This window comes from Pinus tabuliformis, chromosome J, assembly GCF_031772625.1.
Source record: "Pinus tabuliformis cultivar Carrire ecotype Pingquan chromosome J, CPIR1, whole genome shotgun sequence".
In the NCBI taxonomy this organism is placed as follows: Eukaryota; Viridiplantae; Streptophyta; class Pinopsida; order Pinales; family Pinaceae; genus Pinus; species Pinus tabuliformis.
The window spans coordinates 910,667,739-910,685,149 of record NC_142295.1 but is presented as its reverse complement, the minus strand read 5'-3'; positions in this window follow the sequence as shown (position 1 = coordinate 910,685,149).

Genomic DNA, 17,411 nt, shown 5'->3' with positions numbered 1-17,411 from the left:
CGAGCTTGTTGCTAAAGCTTTCTGGTCGGAAAACATGGAAATGCAGACTCGGTCGCTGTTTAGCCTGGAGCGCTGTATGCAGAGAAATGTAGTAAAAACGATGTTTTATACCTTTTTTGACAAAATGAAGCTTGGCGGAAATTTTTTGATTTGAAGGACGGATGACGTAAGCATGACGTCAGTGGGAGTATGGGACATATGACGTGGAAGGTGACATCAACATAGGACGAAGGACGTCAGAAGATGACGTCAGCGAGGGGAGGGGGGGTGGTAAACGGTTTTACCCCGCACCGCTTTTGGGGTCAAGTGGTTTCGGGCGGAGGGGGAGCGTGACGGGTGACATAGGTACGGCGGAAAAACCACGAGCCGATCGCGGGTTAAACAACGGTGATGAAGGGTGGCGCGAAACGATTGTCGACCATTGGATGAACGGGCGCAGATCTAACGGTGGACGCACTATGGAGATGGCGGGAGGTTAGCACTGCGGGCCCGAAACAAATAAACTGTGTTTTTAACCGTATCAGGACTATTTTAATTGGGCAGGGGAATTTGGTTATTAATCAACCAGAGGTCAATTAATCCCAGATTTGTGGGCGGGAAGGTTATTAATAGGTTTCAAATAAACCATTAATCCCTGCTTAAGACAATGCTTTACTGTCGTATTCGACCGGGGCGGGGTATGTAGTTATTCAGGGTTCTTAATATATTTATACACTACGGGATAGGGTAAAACGTTTGTAAGGGAGTTATATATAATAAAGTTAGAGTTAGTATGAAAAAAATGGAAGAATGTGCGCTAAGTATAAAAACAGTTCAGTCTTGTAGTTAAACTTAGGCTTAGGATGACAAAAAGGGGTTTTGAGATGACCTTATGTATTTTCCCAAGTAGAGTAGGCATTTACTTAAGGAAAATGAGTTCATGAAATGAAATGAATGGTTTTTAGTGATATTAAGAACAAATTCTTAATATTTTTAGGGGGGAAATTAGTAAATGATTAGGGGAAAAGTATGAAGGGGAGTTAGTTATGAACCTTGCCTTGCTTGAGCTGCTCCAAGTATTATGTCTGCCAATGCACTTGTGATAGAAGTGAGGGTTAACACATTTTTAGAAACATAATCCATCACGGGTATCATTCTACAACACCATCTACCTACCAAGCCTACTTTGCCTAGCATTTTTTCTTGTTTCTTTGGGTGCACTTAGACTAGCAAACCCTCATCAACTTTTCTTTTATTTTCACAGCAAGCCTACCTAAATCTATACTTATAACATCCAAGGGGTCAGATTTAACTGTTGAGCTCCTTTGCTTCTCTACTTATCTATTTATCTGCCAAGATTAAACAGTTTGGTCATATTTTATTCTCTATTTCTAAAACAGGAAATTCAAACATGAACTAGCCAAGATTAAGCTATTTGGCCATTCATCAATTGTGGCAAAAGTTAACAAGCGGCACACAATGTTTATTTACAGAAAATGGAATAGTAGTGGCATTTTGGACTTGCACACTTTCCTAGTCTTTCTTTGTTTGGGGTTCATTTCTTTCACTTTTTTGACCATTTTTTTCTTTTTACCCTTTGATTTTTCTTTTAGGGTATACCCTCTTTACATTTTTTAAATTTTTTTATTTTTTTGATAATATGGAAAACCTTTGCAACCAGGAAAGGGATGAACATACTACAGAGCTCAACCAGTCAATCATAAAATATGACACCTATTGGTATAGGAGTATAACAGTGGCTCCACTTGGGGATGGCTTTCCCTTGTGGAAAGTCAAGAACAGCAGGTCAGATGGCCTTCTGTATAACTCTGCCTTTGCTATGAAATTCCTTTTGCTGGATCTAGAAACTGTACAAAAGGATCATGTAAATTATACACACTATTCTTGAGTTGATTCAAACAACTGTACATATGTTCTGGATAGCTTTCACATCATGAAACTGAAATATCACTTTTATCTTTATCACCCTGCATGTTTTCAACTGTTCTTGGTGATGATATTTTTGTTGACTGTAATGTCTGTCTTGTAAAACCATTATCATCTTGATTTTGACTCTCATAATTTGGATTTATTTGTTCATATGTTCCTGCTTCCAAGTCTTCTTCTGCAACCTGACATTCAATGGCATTTTGGGGTTGAAAATATAGATATGATAAGTTTTGAACAAAGATTTGATTGCCCTTAGATAGTTAATACCAAGACTTGTCAACATTTATTTTCTAATGGTATTGCAGCTATCTCTGATAAACTGAAATGAAGAAAAAAAAATGGTAAAGTTTCCTTCACTGATTTCAAAATTTTCTGCACTTTCCTCCTCATTCTCATTGCTGAAATGAACAAGCTGATGTTGAAAATGCAACAAGATGACGGAACTTAGTGAAAAGAAGTCGCCTTCACTAAGTGGGCTTGCAGGCTATTTTTGGCGCAAAGTCTATTTTTAGACTATGTCTATTTTTAGACATATGGATCATGGTCTATGAGTTGCAAGATGTTATTTATGGATGATTGGTCATGTTGGTAAAAATAGATGGACCTCTATTTTTAGGCATATGGGTGGAGTCTATTTTTAGATTGCCAGTCAAAAAATATAACAGTTGAATATTATTAGCTCTTAATAATATTTGGACTATAAACATTATCTTATCCTCTTACAGCACTTCAGTTCGAGCTACGGATGTGGCACATGCAACTGCCAGAAGGAAATACGCTTTTCCTATGGGTTAGTTGAGCTATTGCATGATGGACTTCAGTTAGAACTCAAGTGATTGAGTTTGGTGGAGTTGATTGAGGAGTTGATGGAGTTGTGTTCAGTTTGACTTAGTTGAACTAGTTGTATTTAGTCTAACTGCCAAATACACTAGTGATGAGTGATGTGAATTAATTATTAATTAATTCACTAATTATTAACTCATAAATCAACTAAAGAATACATCAGTTAACTCAGTGCATGGACAGTTCAGTGGAGACAAGTGTTAGAGGTGGGTGAAAGGGTGAGACTACTATCAGTTGTGACTATAGATGTGCATGAGATTTGCACAATCATTGATTGAGATTGCCAATGAGGATTGCGCAATACAAGCCAAGGGAACTCGAACTTGGATCTGATCTATTCTCAAATTGGATTGCGTAGTAGAGGCAGGCAAACAGTGGAGGAGATTTGAACCCGTGATTTGTTCAGATCTGAGCTAGTTTGTGTGTAGTATGTGGAGATAGTACTGAGTACTTGTGAGGAGTATTATACTATGTATTGTTACATGTTCTCTATCATTATAATATATAGATAGTTGGGGGTTTTCAACTGTATGCTTTCCCCATTACATATTGTGTTGATATGTGCGATTGATGTTTCAATGGGCACATGCGATTTTTTTTTAATTCCGCAAATTGATGTTCAATGGTAGAGGAGGTTATGTATTATGCATGCATTCCGCAAATAGTGTATAATTAGGATAATCTCTGTGAATAAGTGTTATATTATTCAAATTTCTACATGGTATCAGAGCGAAGTTGATCATCAAATCTATTATTCAGAAAGTGATTACATTTTATTTCTTCAGGCAGAGTCTGTAATCAGGCCAGGTAGCCTCTAGGTTCATCCTTCTTTTGGAAGCTGAGATATTCGGTAAATGCCCATACATTCAATCTCTGTACGAGAAATAATTTTTTCTCACGAATTTTAGATCAGAAGCGATTGAGTTTTGAGCTGGAGGAATTCAAATTTGCAGCAGTGTTTTCTTGGTGTCGAAGTTGAAATGTCTTTCAACGGATTGCGATTGGAGTATGCCCTTGAAGGCAGCTCGAATTATATTGCATGGAAAGACAGGATGGAGGCGGTGTTAGATGACAATGGGTTGAAGGAGTTCATAGAGGCTGAGGTCCCAAAGCCTACTGATGCTGCTCAAATTGAGGCTTGGCAAAAGAAGACAACAAAGTGTCGAAGGATTCTGTTGGAGGGCGTGAAGGATCACATTGTATCCAGCCTGCATGGAAAGGCTTCTCCATACTTGATGTGGAAAGCGTTGACAGATTTATTCCAAAGCAAGAGCAACCAGAGGAAGTTGGCACTCAAGGATAAACTCAGAAACATTAAGTGTGAGAAAGGAGACAGTATGCCCAAGTATCTCACGAAGTTCACCCAATGCCGCGATGAGCTAGGAAGTGTGGGGGTGACTGTCGATCATGAGGACTTGGTGAGCTTGGCTCTCCTTGGTCTTCCAAAGAGTTGGCATTCCTATCAGGACTTTGTCAATGGTCGGGAGAAATTGCCAGGATGGGAGAGACTTTGGTCTGATCTTATGCAAGAGGAGATCAGGCGGAATCCCAGGGAAGGATCTTCATCAAAGGCATCTGATGAAGAAAATTGTGCTTTGGCTGCCAAAGAAAAGAAGGGGAAGAACAAGAAAGCTTCTTATTCCGGTGCGAAAGGCAAGAAGAAGGACATGTTCGAGGTGAAGTGCTTTCACTGTCACCAGCACAAACATTATGCCACAAATTGTCCGCAGAAGAAGAAAAATAAGCAAGTTGCTGGATCTGCAGTAGGAGAGGCCTTAGCCTCGTAGTTTGAGCTGGATTTTTCGTTGATCGCATGCTTAGTATCAAGTGTGATGGGATCGGTATGGTTTTTGACAGTGGTGCATCTTTTCACATGACAGGAGATCGAGATTTGTTTTTTGATCTGGATGAGAAATATCTTGGAGTGCACATCGAGATGGGCGATGATGGTAGATACAGTGTGACCGGTATCGGTACCATTTCCTTTGAGAGAGAGTTTGGTAAACCCTTCGTATTGAAGGAAGTGATGCATATTCCAGGATTGAAGAAGAATCTTATCTCTGTGGCGATGTTAGAAGACAAGGGATATGATGTTGTCTTCAGCAAGGGAAAGGCTTTCCTCTGCAGTAAGACAACTGGAAAAACCTGGAAGATAGGGGTTCGAGTCAAGAACCTTTATCAATTGTATGTAGATGGCTACGCAGCAATGGCATGCAAGGTAGAAGGATTGGTGAGCCGGGATGATGGCGAGCTGTGGCACCGGAGATTGGGCCACCTTCACCATGGAGCCTTGAAGATACTGCAGGAGATTTCTACTGGGCTTCGTAAAGGCACTCTTGCACAGTCAGATCAGTGCAAGGGGTGTACTTTGGGAAAATTTGTGAAAGCCACCTTTCACGAGAAGGATAGTCGTGCCATGACAATCCTTGAGAGAATTCACACAGACGTGTGTGGACCTTTCTCAGTAGCTTTGACAGCAAAGCACAAGTACTATGTGATATTTGTTGATGATTTCTCTCGAAAGTGCTGGATCTTCTTCATGCAGAAGAAGAGCGAGACATACTCAAAGTTCTGTGAGTTCAAAGCACTGGTCGAGAAGGAATCGGGGAAGAAGGTGAAGTCTCTTAGGAGCGAAAATGGTGGTGAATTCATCTCTGGCGAGTTCAAGGACTTCTGTAGTGCAGAAGGGATTCGAAGAGAGCTCATAGCTCCCCATAACCCACAGTAGAACGAGGTAGCTAAGCGGAAGAACAGAACGATCGTGGGTGCTGCACGGGCGATGTTGCATGATCAGGGCCTACCCCTTCACTTGTGGGCGGAGGCATGCAATACTGTAGTATATGTGCAGAATCGTTGTCCTCACAAGATACTTGGCATGAGTACACTCGAGGAGGCTTATTCTGGTAAGAGGCCTGATATTTCCCATTTGAGGATTTTTGGTTCTCCTGTTTACATGCATGTGACGAAGGATGCCAGGAAGAAGCTGGAGCCGACCGCAAAGGTTGGGATATTTGTGGGGTACAAAATACGCCCCACAACTATCGTGTGTATTTTCCAGACAGTCGAAAGACTATTGTGCGACAGGATATCAAATTTCAAGAGGAGAAAGCCATGAAGTGTTCTCTTGAGAGGGAGCCACACTTGCATGCAGATGAGGAGCTATTAGTTTCTAAGGATGAGCTTCAGGATGTGGATCAGCCACAAGATGAAGTTCATGGAGTGGAAGAGACCACTCATGCAGCGCCAACCATCAGAGGGTGAAAGCGCACTACAGAAGCTGAGCGACTGGCTCAAGATGCAGAGAAGGTTGTAGGACCACCTACAGCACAGCGCAGATAGAGACAGTCACCTGATCGGTAGAATGGATACATGGCTATTGTGAGCAAATGTGTCGTGACTGAGCCATCCTCTTTTGAGGAAGCTGTGGAGGATCCCGCATGGGTAGATGCTATGGTGGAAGAGTATGATTCGATTGTCAGAAATAGTGCATGGGAGATTGTCCCAAGACTGGAGGAGAAATCAATGGTGGGTTCGAGATGGATCTACAAAGTGAAGCAGGCAACTGATGGGAGTGTGGAGAAGTACAAGGCAAGATTTGTTTCTCGAGGCTTCTCACAAATAGATGGGATCGATTATGAGGAGACCTTTGCACCTGTCACAAGGTATTCTTCCATACGGACGATTCTTGCTCTCTTAGCACAGATGGGGTGGCACATCCATCAAATGGATGTGAAGACTGCGTTCCTCAACGGAGTCATTGAGGAGGAGGTGTACATAGAGCAGCCTGAAGGTTTCGAGATCTTCAGCAGCGAGTCACATGTGTGCAGGCTCAAGAGAGCGCTGTATGGGTTGAAACAAGCACCTCGTGCTTGGTACACACAGATAGACAGTGATTTCATCGGACTTGGATTCTCCAAGAGTGAGGCGGATCCTAAGCTATACCAGATTGTGGTGGAGGGTAAGTTGCTGATCATTGTACTTTATGTAGATGATTTGATTTTGACGGGAGAAGATCTGTTGATACTTTCATGCAAGGAGGATCTTGCTAGAGAGTTTGAGATGAAGGACTTGGGCCTCCTTCATTATTTCATGGGATTGGAAATTTGGCAGCGCAGTGATGGACTATTTGTTTCTCAGGGTAAGTATGCCCGGGAGATACTGGAGAAGTTCAACATGCATGGCTGCAAACCTGTTGATACTCCTCTTCCTGGAGGTTGGAGGAAGGAGGATGCTACTTCAGCGGAGGTAGTGGATGCCACTGTTTATAGACAGTTGGTGGGGTCGCTTATGTATCTGGTCAATACACGACCCAATATATGCTATGCTGTTAACCAACTTTCACAAGCTATGGTTAAGCCAACCAAGCTCTTCTGGAAGGCAGGCAAGCATGTATTGCGTTATCTCAGAGGCACATCGGGATATGGATTGTGGTACAGAAAGGAGGATGAGGTGAAGCTATGTGGCTTCATGGATGCAGATTGGGCAGGGAGCCCAACGGACGGAAAGAGCACATCTAGAGGGATCTTCAGTATCAGGTCGACAACAGTTTCTTGGTACAACAAGAAGCAAATATCCATGGCACTCAGTTCAGCAGAGGTCGAGTATATGGCAGTAAGTTTGGCTGCATGCGAGGCTATATGGATGAGGAAGATCCTGGTTGGGTTGTTCGGGTCACACTTGGAGCCTACTGTGATTTATTGTGATAACCAGAGTTGCATTAAACTCTCGGCTAGTCCAGTATTTCATGATAGATCCAAGCACATCGACATCAGGTACCATCATATCAGAGATTGTGTGCAACGGAGAATCATGTTACTTTCATACATTCCCACGGAGGATCATGATGCTCATATCTTAATGAAGGCGCTCACCAGGAGCAAATTTGATTACCACAGAGGCAGGATAGGGGTTGCAGATAATCCATATCTTGTTGAGAGGGAGTGTTGAAAATGCAACAAGATGATGGAGCTTAGTGAAAAGAAGTCGCCTTCACTAAGTAGGCTTGCAGGCTATTTTTGGCACAAAGTCTATTTTTAGACATATGGATCATGGTCTATGAGTTGCAAGATGCTATTTATGGATGATTGGTCATGTTGGTAAAAATAGATGGACCTCTATTTTTAGACATATGGGCAGAGTCTATTTTTAGACTACCAGTAAAAAAATAGAACATTCGAATATTATTAGCTCTTAATAATATTTGGACTATAAACATTATCTTATCCTCTTGCAGCACTTTGGTTCGAGCTACGGATGTGGCACATGCAACTGCCAGAAGGAAATACACTTTTCCTATGGGTTAGTTGAGCTATTGCATGATGGACTTCAGTTAGAACTCAAGTGATTGAGTTTGGTGGAGTTGTGTTCAGTTTGACTTAGTTGAACTAGTTGTATTTAGTCTAACTGCCAAATACACTAGTGATGAGTGATGTGAATTAATTATTAATTAATTCACTAATTATTAACTCATAAATCAACTAAAGAATACATCAGTTAACTCAGTGCATGGACAATTCAGTGGAGACAAGTGTTAGAGGTGGGTGAAAGGGTGAGACTACTATCAGTTGTGACTATAACTGTGCATGAGATTTGCACAATCATTGATTGAGATTGCCAATGAGGATTGCGCAGTACAAGCCAAGGGAATTCGAACTTGGATCTGATCTATTCTCAACTTGGATTGCGCAGTATAGGCAGGCAAACAATGGAGGAGATTTGAACCCGTGACTTGTTCATATCTGAGTTAGTTTGTGTGTAGCATGTGGAGATAGTACTGAGTACTTGTGAGGAGTATTGTACTATGTATTGTTACATGTTCTCTATCATTATAATATACAGATAGTTGGGGGTTTTCAGCTGTATGCTTTCCCCATTACATACTGTGTTGATATGTGTGATTGATGTTTCAATGGGCGCATGCGATTGTTTTTTAATTCCGCAAATTGATGATCAATGGTAGAGGAGGTTATGTATTATGCATGCATTCCGCAAATAGTGTATAATCAAGATAATCTTTGTGAATAAGTGTTATATTATTCAAATTTCTACAGCTGATTACTTCTTTCAAGCTGTTGAACCTGAATTTCCTTATTCCCCAAATTAGCTTCTGATTTAAGTGGTTAGTCAATTGTGTCTCCTCTTTATTCTCCACTGTATCCAAGTGCTCTGAATACTCTTTATCTTCATCAAATATAACAACATCATCTTTTTCTTTCAGAGGGGAAGATAATTCAAGCAAGGCTTCCATTTTTTGAAAAGGCTTCTCTTCTGGCTTCAACTGTAGCAAGTTACTATTCAATCAAAACGGTGACATTATTAAAGATATAGTATGTACATATTAGAGTCAGAATACATCAAAGAACTGAATCAAAGTAATGTTTCAGCATTCAACCATTCACTGGTCCTTCTTCTGTTTCTGTGCCATCTAGGCTCTTCAGAAAGTAAGTATTGTTCCCTTGCAATGCCCAGATGATAAATGGCCCTCTCCGCAGGAAGTCAAACTTCCCATGTTTTCCTTTGTCTTCTCTCCTGGAATCCCATCTTAGGACTTTGTCTCCAATGTAGAAGTATTCTGCTTTGGTCCTTTTATCAAATATTTTCTTGAGTTTTTCTTGTAACTCTTGGGATCTTTGGTGCACTTCTTCTTTGGTTTGCTGCAAATGGATGGTTTGATTTATTCTCCTTTGAATGTCATTGGGTTCCACCTGAGCTTCTTGTAGTAATTTCATTACAGGAACTCCTAAAGATGAAGGAAACACAACCTCCATTCCATAAACTAACTCATAAGGGCTAGTTCCAATAGATCTTTTTGTAGTAAGTCTGTCTGCCCATAGTGCATTTGTAAGTTTCTTGTGCCAATTTTTCTTGTTCTCTTCCAACAATTTCTTAATAATGTTAATTAGGTTTTTATTGGAAGATTGAGCTAGACCATTACCTTGAGGGTAATAGGCTGTGGAATGGTCTAAGGTAATATGGTATTTGTTACAGAAATTTATGATTTTCTTGGACTTGAAGGCAGCAACATTATCAGTTATGATATTTTCAGGACAACCAAATCTAGACAATATGTTGGTTTCTAAGAATCCTATAATCAATGTATCATTGGCTTGTCTAGAAGGATTGGCTTCTATCCATTTGGTGAAATAGTCTGTGGCAGTAAGAATCCATTTATGCTGGCCAGAAGAGGGAGGATGGATTTCTCCAATGAAGTCCAAACCCCATTGTTGAAAGGGTCTTTCAGTGGAAATTGTTCTCAAGGGTAAGGGTAACAGCTTCCTTTTGCCTTCAAAATTTGGCATTTGTGGCAGGTAGTGACAAACTTCTTTACATCAGCGAACAAGGTTGGCTAGTAAAATCCAGCCCTCAGGATTTTTTCTACAATTGATTTCCAGTAAAGGTGTCCACCGCTGTCCCCTGCATGAAATTATTTGAGAACTTTGTTAGCTTCTTCCTTTATTAAACAATTCAATAGAATACCTTCATGTTTTTTTCCAAAAAAGAGCATTATCTAAAATACAGAATTTTGAAGCTTTCATCTTTAAAAACCTTTTCTTTGTTCTGGATAACCCTGGAAGAGCCTGCAGGTTTAATAATACATGAATTACATCAGCATACCAAGGCGATTCTAAGAAGGCCTGGCTGATTTGTGGAGTCACCATCTCCTGTTCATTAATATCCAGGGCTTGAAAATTTGTTTCAGTTATGAGTTTACCCAATCCCTGTCCTTTTATAAGCTTTGTGGGTTTTATCTCAATATCATACTCCAATATGGTAGCTATCCATTTACCTCATTTTCAATTCCATCCTGAGTTAGGATGTCTTTGACAACAACATTTGGTACATAAGCTATTACATGGGAGTATAGTATGTAAACTCTGAAGTCTTGAATAGCTTTCACAAGTGCAAAAGCCTGTTTTTCCATGATTTTGTAATTCAGAGGTGCATCTCTAAGTGCTTTACTGAAAACGACTATGGGTTTTTCACATCCTTGATCATCTTTTTGCAGTAAAACAGCTGCTATAGTGTGTTCTAATGCAAATGAGAAAATTATGAAGTCTCTATCGAACTTTGGACTTGTAAGGACTAATGTTTTGGTCAAAGCCATTTTAATTTCTTCAAATGCTTGTTTGGCTTCTTCTGTCCATTTAACCTTTGAATCCTTTTTTAACATGTTATTCAATAATATAATTAATTCAGCCAAATTAGATATGAATCTTCTCAAAAAGTTAATCTTTCCTAGGAAAGCTTGAAGTTCTTTGACATTTCTGGGGTGGGGTATTTGCAGAATAGCTTCTATTCTAGCAGGATCAATTCTGATGGCATCTTTGGAGATGATATGGCCTAACGGCTTGCCTTCTTCTAGACCAAACAAAGACTTTTTAGGATTTAATGAAATACCATACTTTCTGCATTTTAAAAACACTTGTCTCAAATAATCTAAATGTTGCTGATCTGATCTAGAAAACACATTGAGGTCATCTAGATATATAACCAGAAAATTGTGAATTTCTTTCGTAAAAGCTATTTCCATTGCTCATTGAAAGGTTGCCCCTGCATTCTTAAGTACAAATGGCATTTTAACATATTTGAATGTACCCCATGGTGTTGTAAATGCAGTATTTTCTTGGTCATCCGGATGAACCAGAATCTGATTAAAACCTGAAAACCCATCCAAAAGTGAAATCCTAGAAGCACCTACTACTCTTTGTAAAATATGATCCATCTTAGGTAAAGGGTAGTTGTCTTTCAAAGAAACCTTGTTTACATTCCTTAAGTCAACACATAATCTGATTTCTCCTGTTTTCTCCCTGGTAGGCACTAAATTAGACACCCACTCTGAAAATATGATTGGAGCAATTATCCCTGCATCTTGCGTTCGTTTGATTTCTTTTTCAATTAAAGGGAGTAGTACAGGGTTGATTCTTCTGAGATTTTGTTTGAATGCTTTTTGATTTTCCTTAAGGGGTATCGTATGTTGAATTACAGAGGTGTCATAAGATTTTAGGTCTTCATAGCTCCAGGCAAAAACATCCTGGAATTCTTTGATCAGTTCAACATACTTAAGCTTTTGATCAGGGGGCAAAGATTTGGACAATTTTACCATTTTTGTATTCTCTTCAGTTCCTATGTTGTAGTCTTCAATGTTTGCTTTTGGAGGTTCCATCTGGGGTTTCTTTGGAATATCATTGAAATGAAAGAGATCTTCCAAAGGAGTTAATCCTTTGGGTAAATAATTTTCTTTCAAATTGATAATTTCAGATTCTCCTTCAACAATCTCATCAATGTCTGTTCCTTTAAGACCCTGTATTTATTTTTTGGTAAATTTCATCGGATGGAGCATTTGAGCTGCATTTTTTGCTGAAATGTCTGTTTCTATCTGATTTGTTGGATCAAACTCACTAACTGTATCTCCATCTACGTTAGTACTGGAAAATTCTTCTTCTAGGGCTAAAAAATTGTTGATCTGATTATCACTGTCAAACACTTACCAGTTCTTTACATTATCAGGTATGGCTGGCCTGTGTCTAACTTCAGCTGTGAATTGATGATTTGGTTCAAATGGTAATTTACAAGTGCTGGCAAACAATGCTAGGCTATGAGCTTGCAATTTGTGTTTTCTGGGGACTTTGGCAAGCTAGGTTTCTAAAAATGTGTTGAGGATTTCCATAGCTGTTCCTCTGTACTCTCTCAATCTGGGATCATTTGTCAAGAACTTCCCTTTTATCTGTTGGATGATTAAGTCAGAATCTCCTAGGACTGACACTCTAGTTGCTCCCAATTTATTGACCAGTTTAAGACCTAGCAATAGAGCTTCATATTCAACCATATTATTAGTGCACCTAAAGTTTAACCTGTAGGCATGGCCTTCAGCATGATTGTTTTCAAGATTGTGCACCCAGACTCCTGCTCCTGCTCCTAATTTGTTCACAGAACCATCAAATTCTAAGTACCAAAGGATTTCATGTTCATAATTAGTATCTGGAGTTTCAGGGATCTGTTCAATAGGGAGATCTAGTTTTTGAGTTTCTTTTGGTTTATCTGATGTTTCATGATTTTCAGAGATTTCTTGGATTCAGACACTAGACCCCATGGTGTTGTAAATGCAGTCTTTTCTTGGTCATCCGGATGAACCAGAATCTGATTAAAACCTGAAAACCCATCCAAAAGTGAAATTCTAGAAGCACCTACTACTCTTTGTAAAATATGATCCATCTTAGGTAAAGGGTAGTTGTCTTTCAAAGAAACTTTGTTTACATTCCTTAAGTCAACACATAATCTGATTTCTCCTGTTTTCTTCCTGGTAGGCACTAAATTAGACACCCACTCTGAAAATCTGATTGGAGCAATTATCCCTGCATCATGCATTCGTTTGATTTCTTTTTCAATTAAAGGGAGCAGTACATGGTTGATTCTTCTGAGCTTTTGTTTGAATGGTTTTTTATTTTCCTTGAGGGATATCGTATGTTGAGATACAAAGGTTTCATAAGATTTCAAGTCTTCATAGCTCCAGGCAAAAACATCCTGGAATTCTTTGATCAGTTCAACATACTTAAGCTTTTGATCAGGGGGCAAAGATTTGGACAATTTTACCATTTTTGGATTCTCTTCAGTTCCTATGTTGTAGTCTTCAATGTCTGCTTTTGGAGGTTCCATCTGGGGTTTCTTTGGAATATCGTTGAAATCAAAGAGATCTTCTAAAGGAGTTAATCCTTTGGGTAAATGATTATCTTTCAAATTGATAATTTCAGATTCTCCTTCAACAATCTCATCAATGTCTGTTCCTTTAAGATCCTGCATTTCTTTTTTGGTGAATTTCGTCGGATGGAGCATTTGAGCTGCATTTTCTGCTGAAATGTCTATTTCTATCTGATTTGTTGGGTCAAACTCACTAACTGTATCTCCATCTACGTTAGTGCTGGAAAATTCTTCTTCTAGGGCTAAAAACTTGTTGATCTGATTATCATTGTCAAACACTTGCCAGTTCTTTACATTATCATGTATGGCTGGCCTGTGTCTAACTTCAGCTGTGAATTGATGATTTGGTTCAAATGGTAATTTACAAGTACTGGCAAACATTGCTAGGCTATGAGCTTGCAAGTTGTGTTTTCTGGGGACTTTGGCAAGCTGCGTTTCTAAAAATGTATTGAGGATTTCCATAGCCGTTCCTCTGTACTCTCTCAATCTGGGATCATTTGTCAAGAACTTCCCTTTTATTTGTTGGATGATTAAGTCAGAATCTCCTAGGACTGACACTCTAGTTTCTCCCAATTTCTTGACCAGTTTAAGACCTAGCAATAGAGCTTCATATTCAACCATATTATTAGTGCACCTAAATTTTAACCTGTAGGCATGGCCTTCAACATGATTGTTTTCAAGATTGTGCACCCAAACTCCTGCTCCTGCTCCTAATTTGTTCACAGAACCATCAAATTCTAAGTACCAAAGGATTTCATGTTCATAATTAGTATCTGGAGTTTCAGGGATCTGTTCAATAGGGAGATCTGGTTTTTGAGTTTCTTCTGGTTTATCTGATGTTTCATGATTTTTAGAGATTTCTTGGATTCAGACACTATACCTCTCATTTGAAATTTTTTCTGTTTCATCAGCTAGAACTTTTATTCCATGTGGGGGATTAATTTCAGCATTGTAAAGGATAAAAGAATCCATGTCTGAATGTACTGAGTAGATAGGGAAATTTTGAGGTTTCTCTTGACTACTCACTACATACTTCATTAAGGTTTCTCTGTATAATCTCTTGGGTTGACCAAACACTGAAATAGTAGCGTAAGACATGTCTAACTGTAGAGATCCTTGAAGCTTTTCACCCCAAGATCTAGACAATAACATGCCATACTTTGGTGGAATATCAACTACTACTATGTCCATTAAGATGGTTTTGGTAGGATATTGGACTAGTGACACGCATAAGTCTTTGATTAAACCCAAACATTTTACCTGACTCGAATCAAAAGAGAAAAGGTCTTTATATGGCCTGGTGAGGTCAAGGTCAAGTTTCTCCATTACAGATTTAGGCATTAAGTTATGGGAAGCACCTGAATCAAACATGGCATTATGAAGTATTTTATCATGTATGTTTAAACCTACATAGAAAGAAGGAATTTCTCCCTCTACTGTTTTTCCATTTACTCCAGGGCCAAATATCAATTCAGGCTAGTCATCAAAAACATTTACTGAATCTTCGTTCACAGAAATTTTGAGTGATCTGCTGATTTGAATTCTATAGACATCATGTTTAATTAATTCTGATAAGGGAACAACTATCTTTAGTTTGCCTACTTCTGTCTCAAGATTGAAAGGTTTTTCGGTCTTAGTTCTTGTATTTTGGACCGCTGGATTTTCTGCGTTTCTCTCCTCTTCAGGAGCGGGATTATGAGCTGAAATTGCTTCCAAATCAAGTTTTAGAGGGTCTTCTATGTTTCCTTTAGAAGGAATAGAAGTGGAAGGTTGTCTGTTAGGTGGCTGATTTTCTGATACATCTTCAACAATTGGGTTATTAGGGTTAGGATCTGTTTTAGAAAGAATATGTACAGGGGGGTTATTGATCTTACCTTTGTTAGGCTGCTTGGTATCTTTCTGTTTGTTGATTTCAGGGACATCTATTCTTCTGCTCCTCAGATTGTATTGTTTGTGGACTTCATAAATGGCTGTATCATATCCCTCCCTAAAGTCAAATGTTTCACCTGACTGAGTTTGGAATTATTTAAGGATGTGAGCTTCTTGATCCTCTTGGTTCAAGAAAGCTTGTTGTTTATTGTTGAGTCCCATCAGATTAATTTGAGTGTATTCTGTTGGTTCATCAAAAGTTGAGGCTTCAACATAATTTTCTTGAAATGGAGGCCTAATATTTTGTTCAGGCCTTGTCTTTCCAATGTTAGGATTTTGATTCTTCGTGAAATTTGGATTTCTCCCAGTATTTCTTGGTTGACCATCCCAAGGGGATTTTCTCTCGATTATTTCTACCCTATCTCCAAGTCTACCCATTCCTTTAATGATAGCATCTAATTTTTGTTCAAAAGCAGAAGGTTCTTCTTTGAAAGGTGTCCTCCTTTCAGCTCTCACTCTAGATCTTTTAGATATCAAGTTGGCCTCAACACTGACAACTATACTCTACATCTCTTCTAAGTTTCGAGGAGCTCTTTCCCTAAGTTGGTATGCCATATCAGAATCAAATGCATCAGGGAATTTAATCAAGGCCAGATCTGGAGGAGGTCCGAGATTATGAGGAATAACATTGTAGACATTATTGAATCTGGTACAATAATATCGGACAGTTTCTTGTGTCCCTCTTCTTAGGTTTTCATATCCTGATAAAATGTGGAGAGGATCCTTCTTCTTTTCCCATCTGTTCAAGAAGGTCTGATAAAGGGCTTGTGGGTCATTGATATTGTTTGTAGGGAAGGCTCTAAACCATGTTCTAACTCCTCCAGTTAAACTTTGAACAAATACTTTCATTCTAACATCATCATCATCAACCTCATATCTTTCAAAATAGTCAGTCATTTTATTGGTATGTTGTTGAGCTGTGTAAGTGCCAGTACTGTCAAAATAAGGGATTTTACTTTGATAGTCTTGGGGCATAGCCCCTCGATTGGCAGGTAAGATTAGGGGAGTGTATCGGTTTGCCATGGTTGTAAAAATAGATGTGACAACTGGAGGAGTAGGGATAACAATGGGAATGTGTGTTGTGGATGGAGGAGTGGAAAGGGTAGTTTGAGGTGCTGATGGTGAACTTGGAGAAGCTATAGTAATCACAAAAAGGTTTGGTGTTCTTTCAGAGATAAGCTCAGATTGACTGAAATTCTGCAGATGTATGTCAAGGTGTGAAGTAACAACTTCAATCTGCAAGTGTTCAATGAATATTGGATTTTGAACTGTGTGGGTTAATCTAGATTCTGAAAAGGTCTCAAATGAAGAGTTTTCAAAATATTTATCAATAGGTTTGTCCTCAGGGTAGATCCACCTCACAGGGCAGGATCTTGACTTGTATAGAGGCCGAGAACTAGCAGAATTTTCTTGGCTCTCTTGTCTTCTAAGAATCCTAGGAATCAGATTAGGATTTTCAAACACAGGTGGGGGATTAGGATTAGGATTTGATCTGATGTAATGAATCCTTTCTGAAGCCAGTTTCTAGGTATGTTTTTGGTTTTTTTTTTTTCTTGAAATAGATTTGACAATACAACTTTAACAGTCGCTTCTAGGAGGTTTTTAGATGTGGGAATTTTCCTAAAGACTTTTTTTTGAAAAGAGGAACTAATCAAGTTTTTGAAACCAACTGTCTAATCTATAAGCTAGATCGGAGATAGACTGAAGCAACATTTATTTACTTCTGCAATTACAAAGCAAAAGCATTTCAAAGGCTACCTGGCTAACTTCAGGCTCCATCTGTAGCTTATAAAATAAACAATAGTAACAAACAATTATTCAGGTTCCCCAGTGGAGTCGCCAATGATGGTGTCACTCAGGTTTTCCCCAAAGTTGTAAGAAAGTGAAGGATGCTGAGGTAACCACAGACCAATATTTTAGATACAGAATCTAGCCAATCTGTATCCAGAGAGGGCTCTCTCTTTATGATTTAGCTTTGTTTTTTAAGGTATTAGGCTAGTTATGAAGTTCAAGGG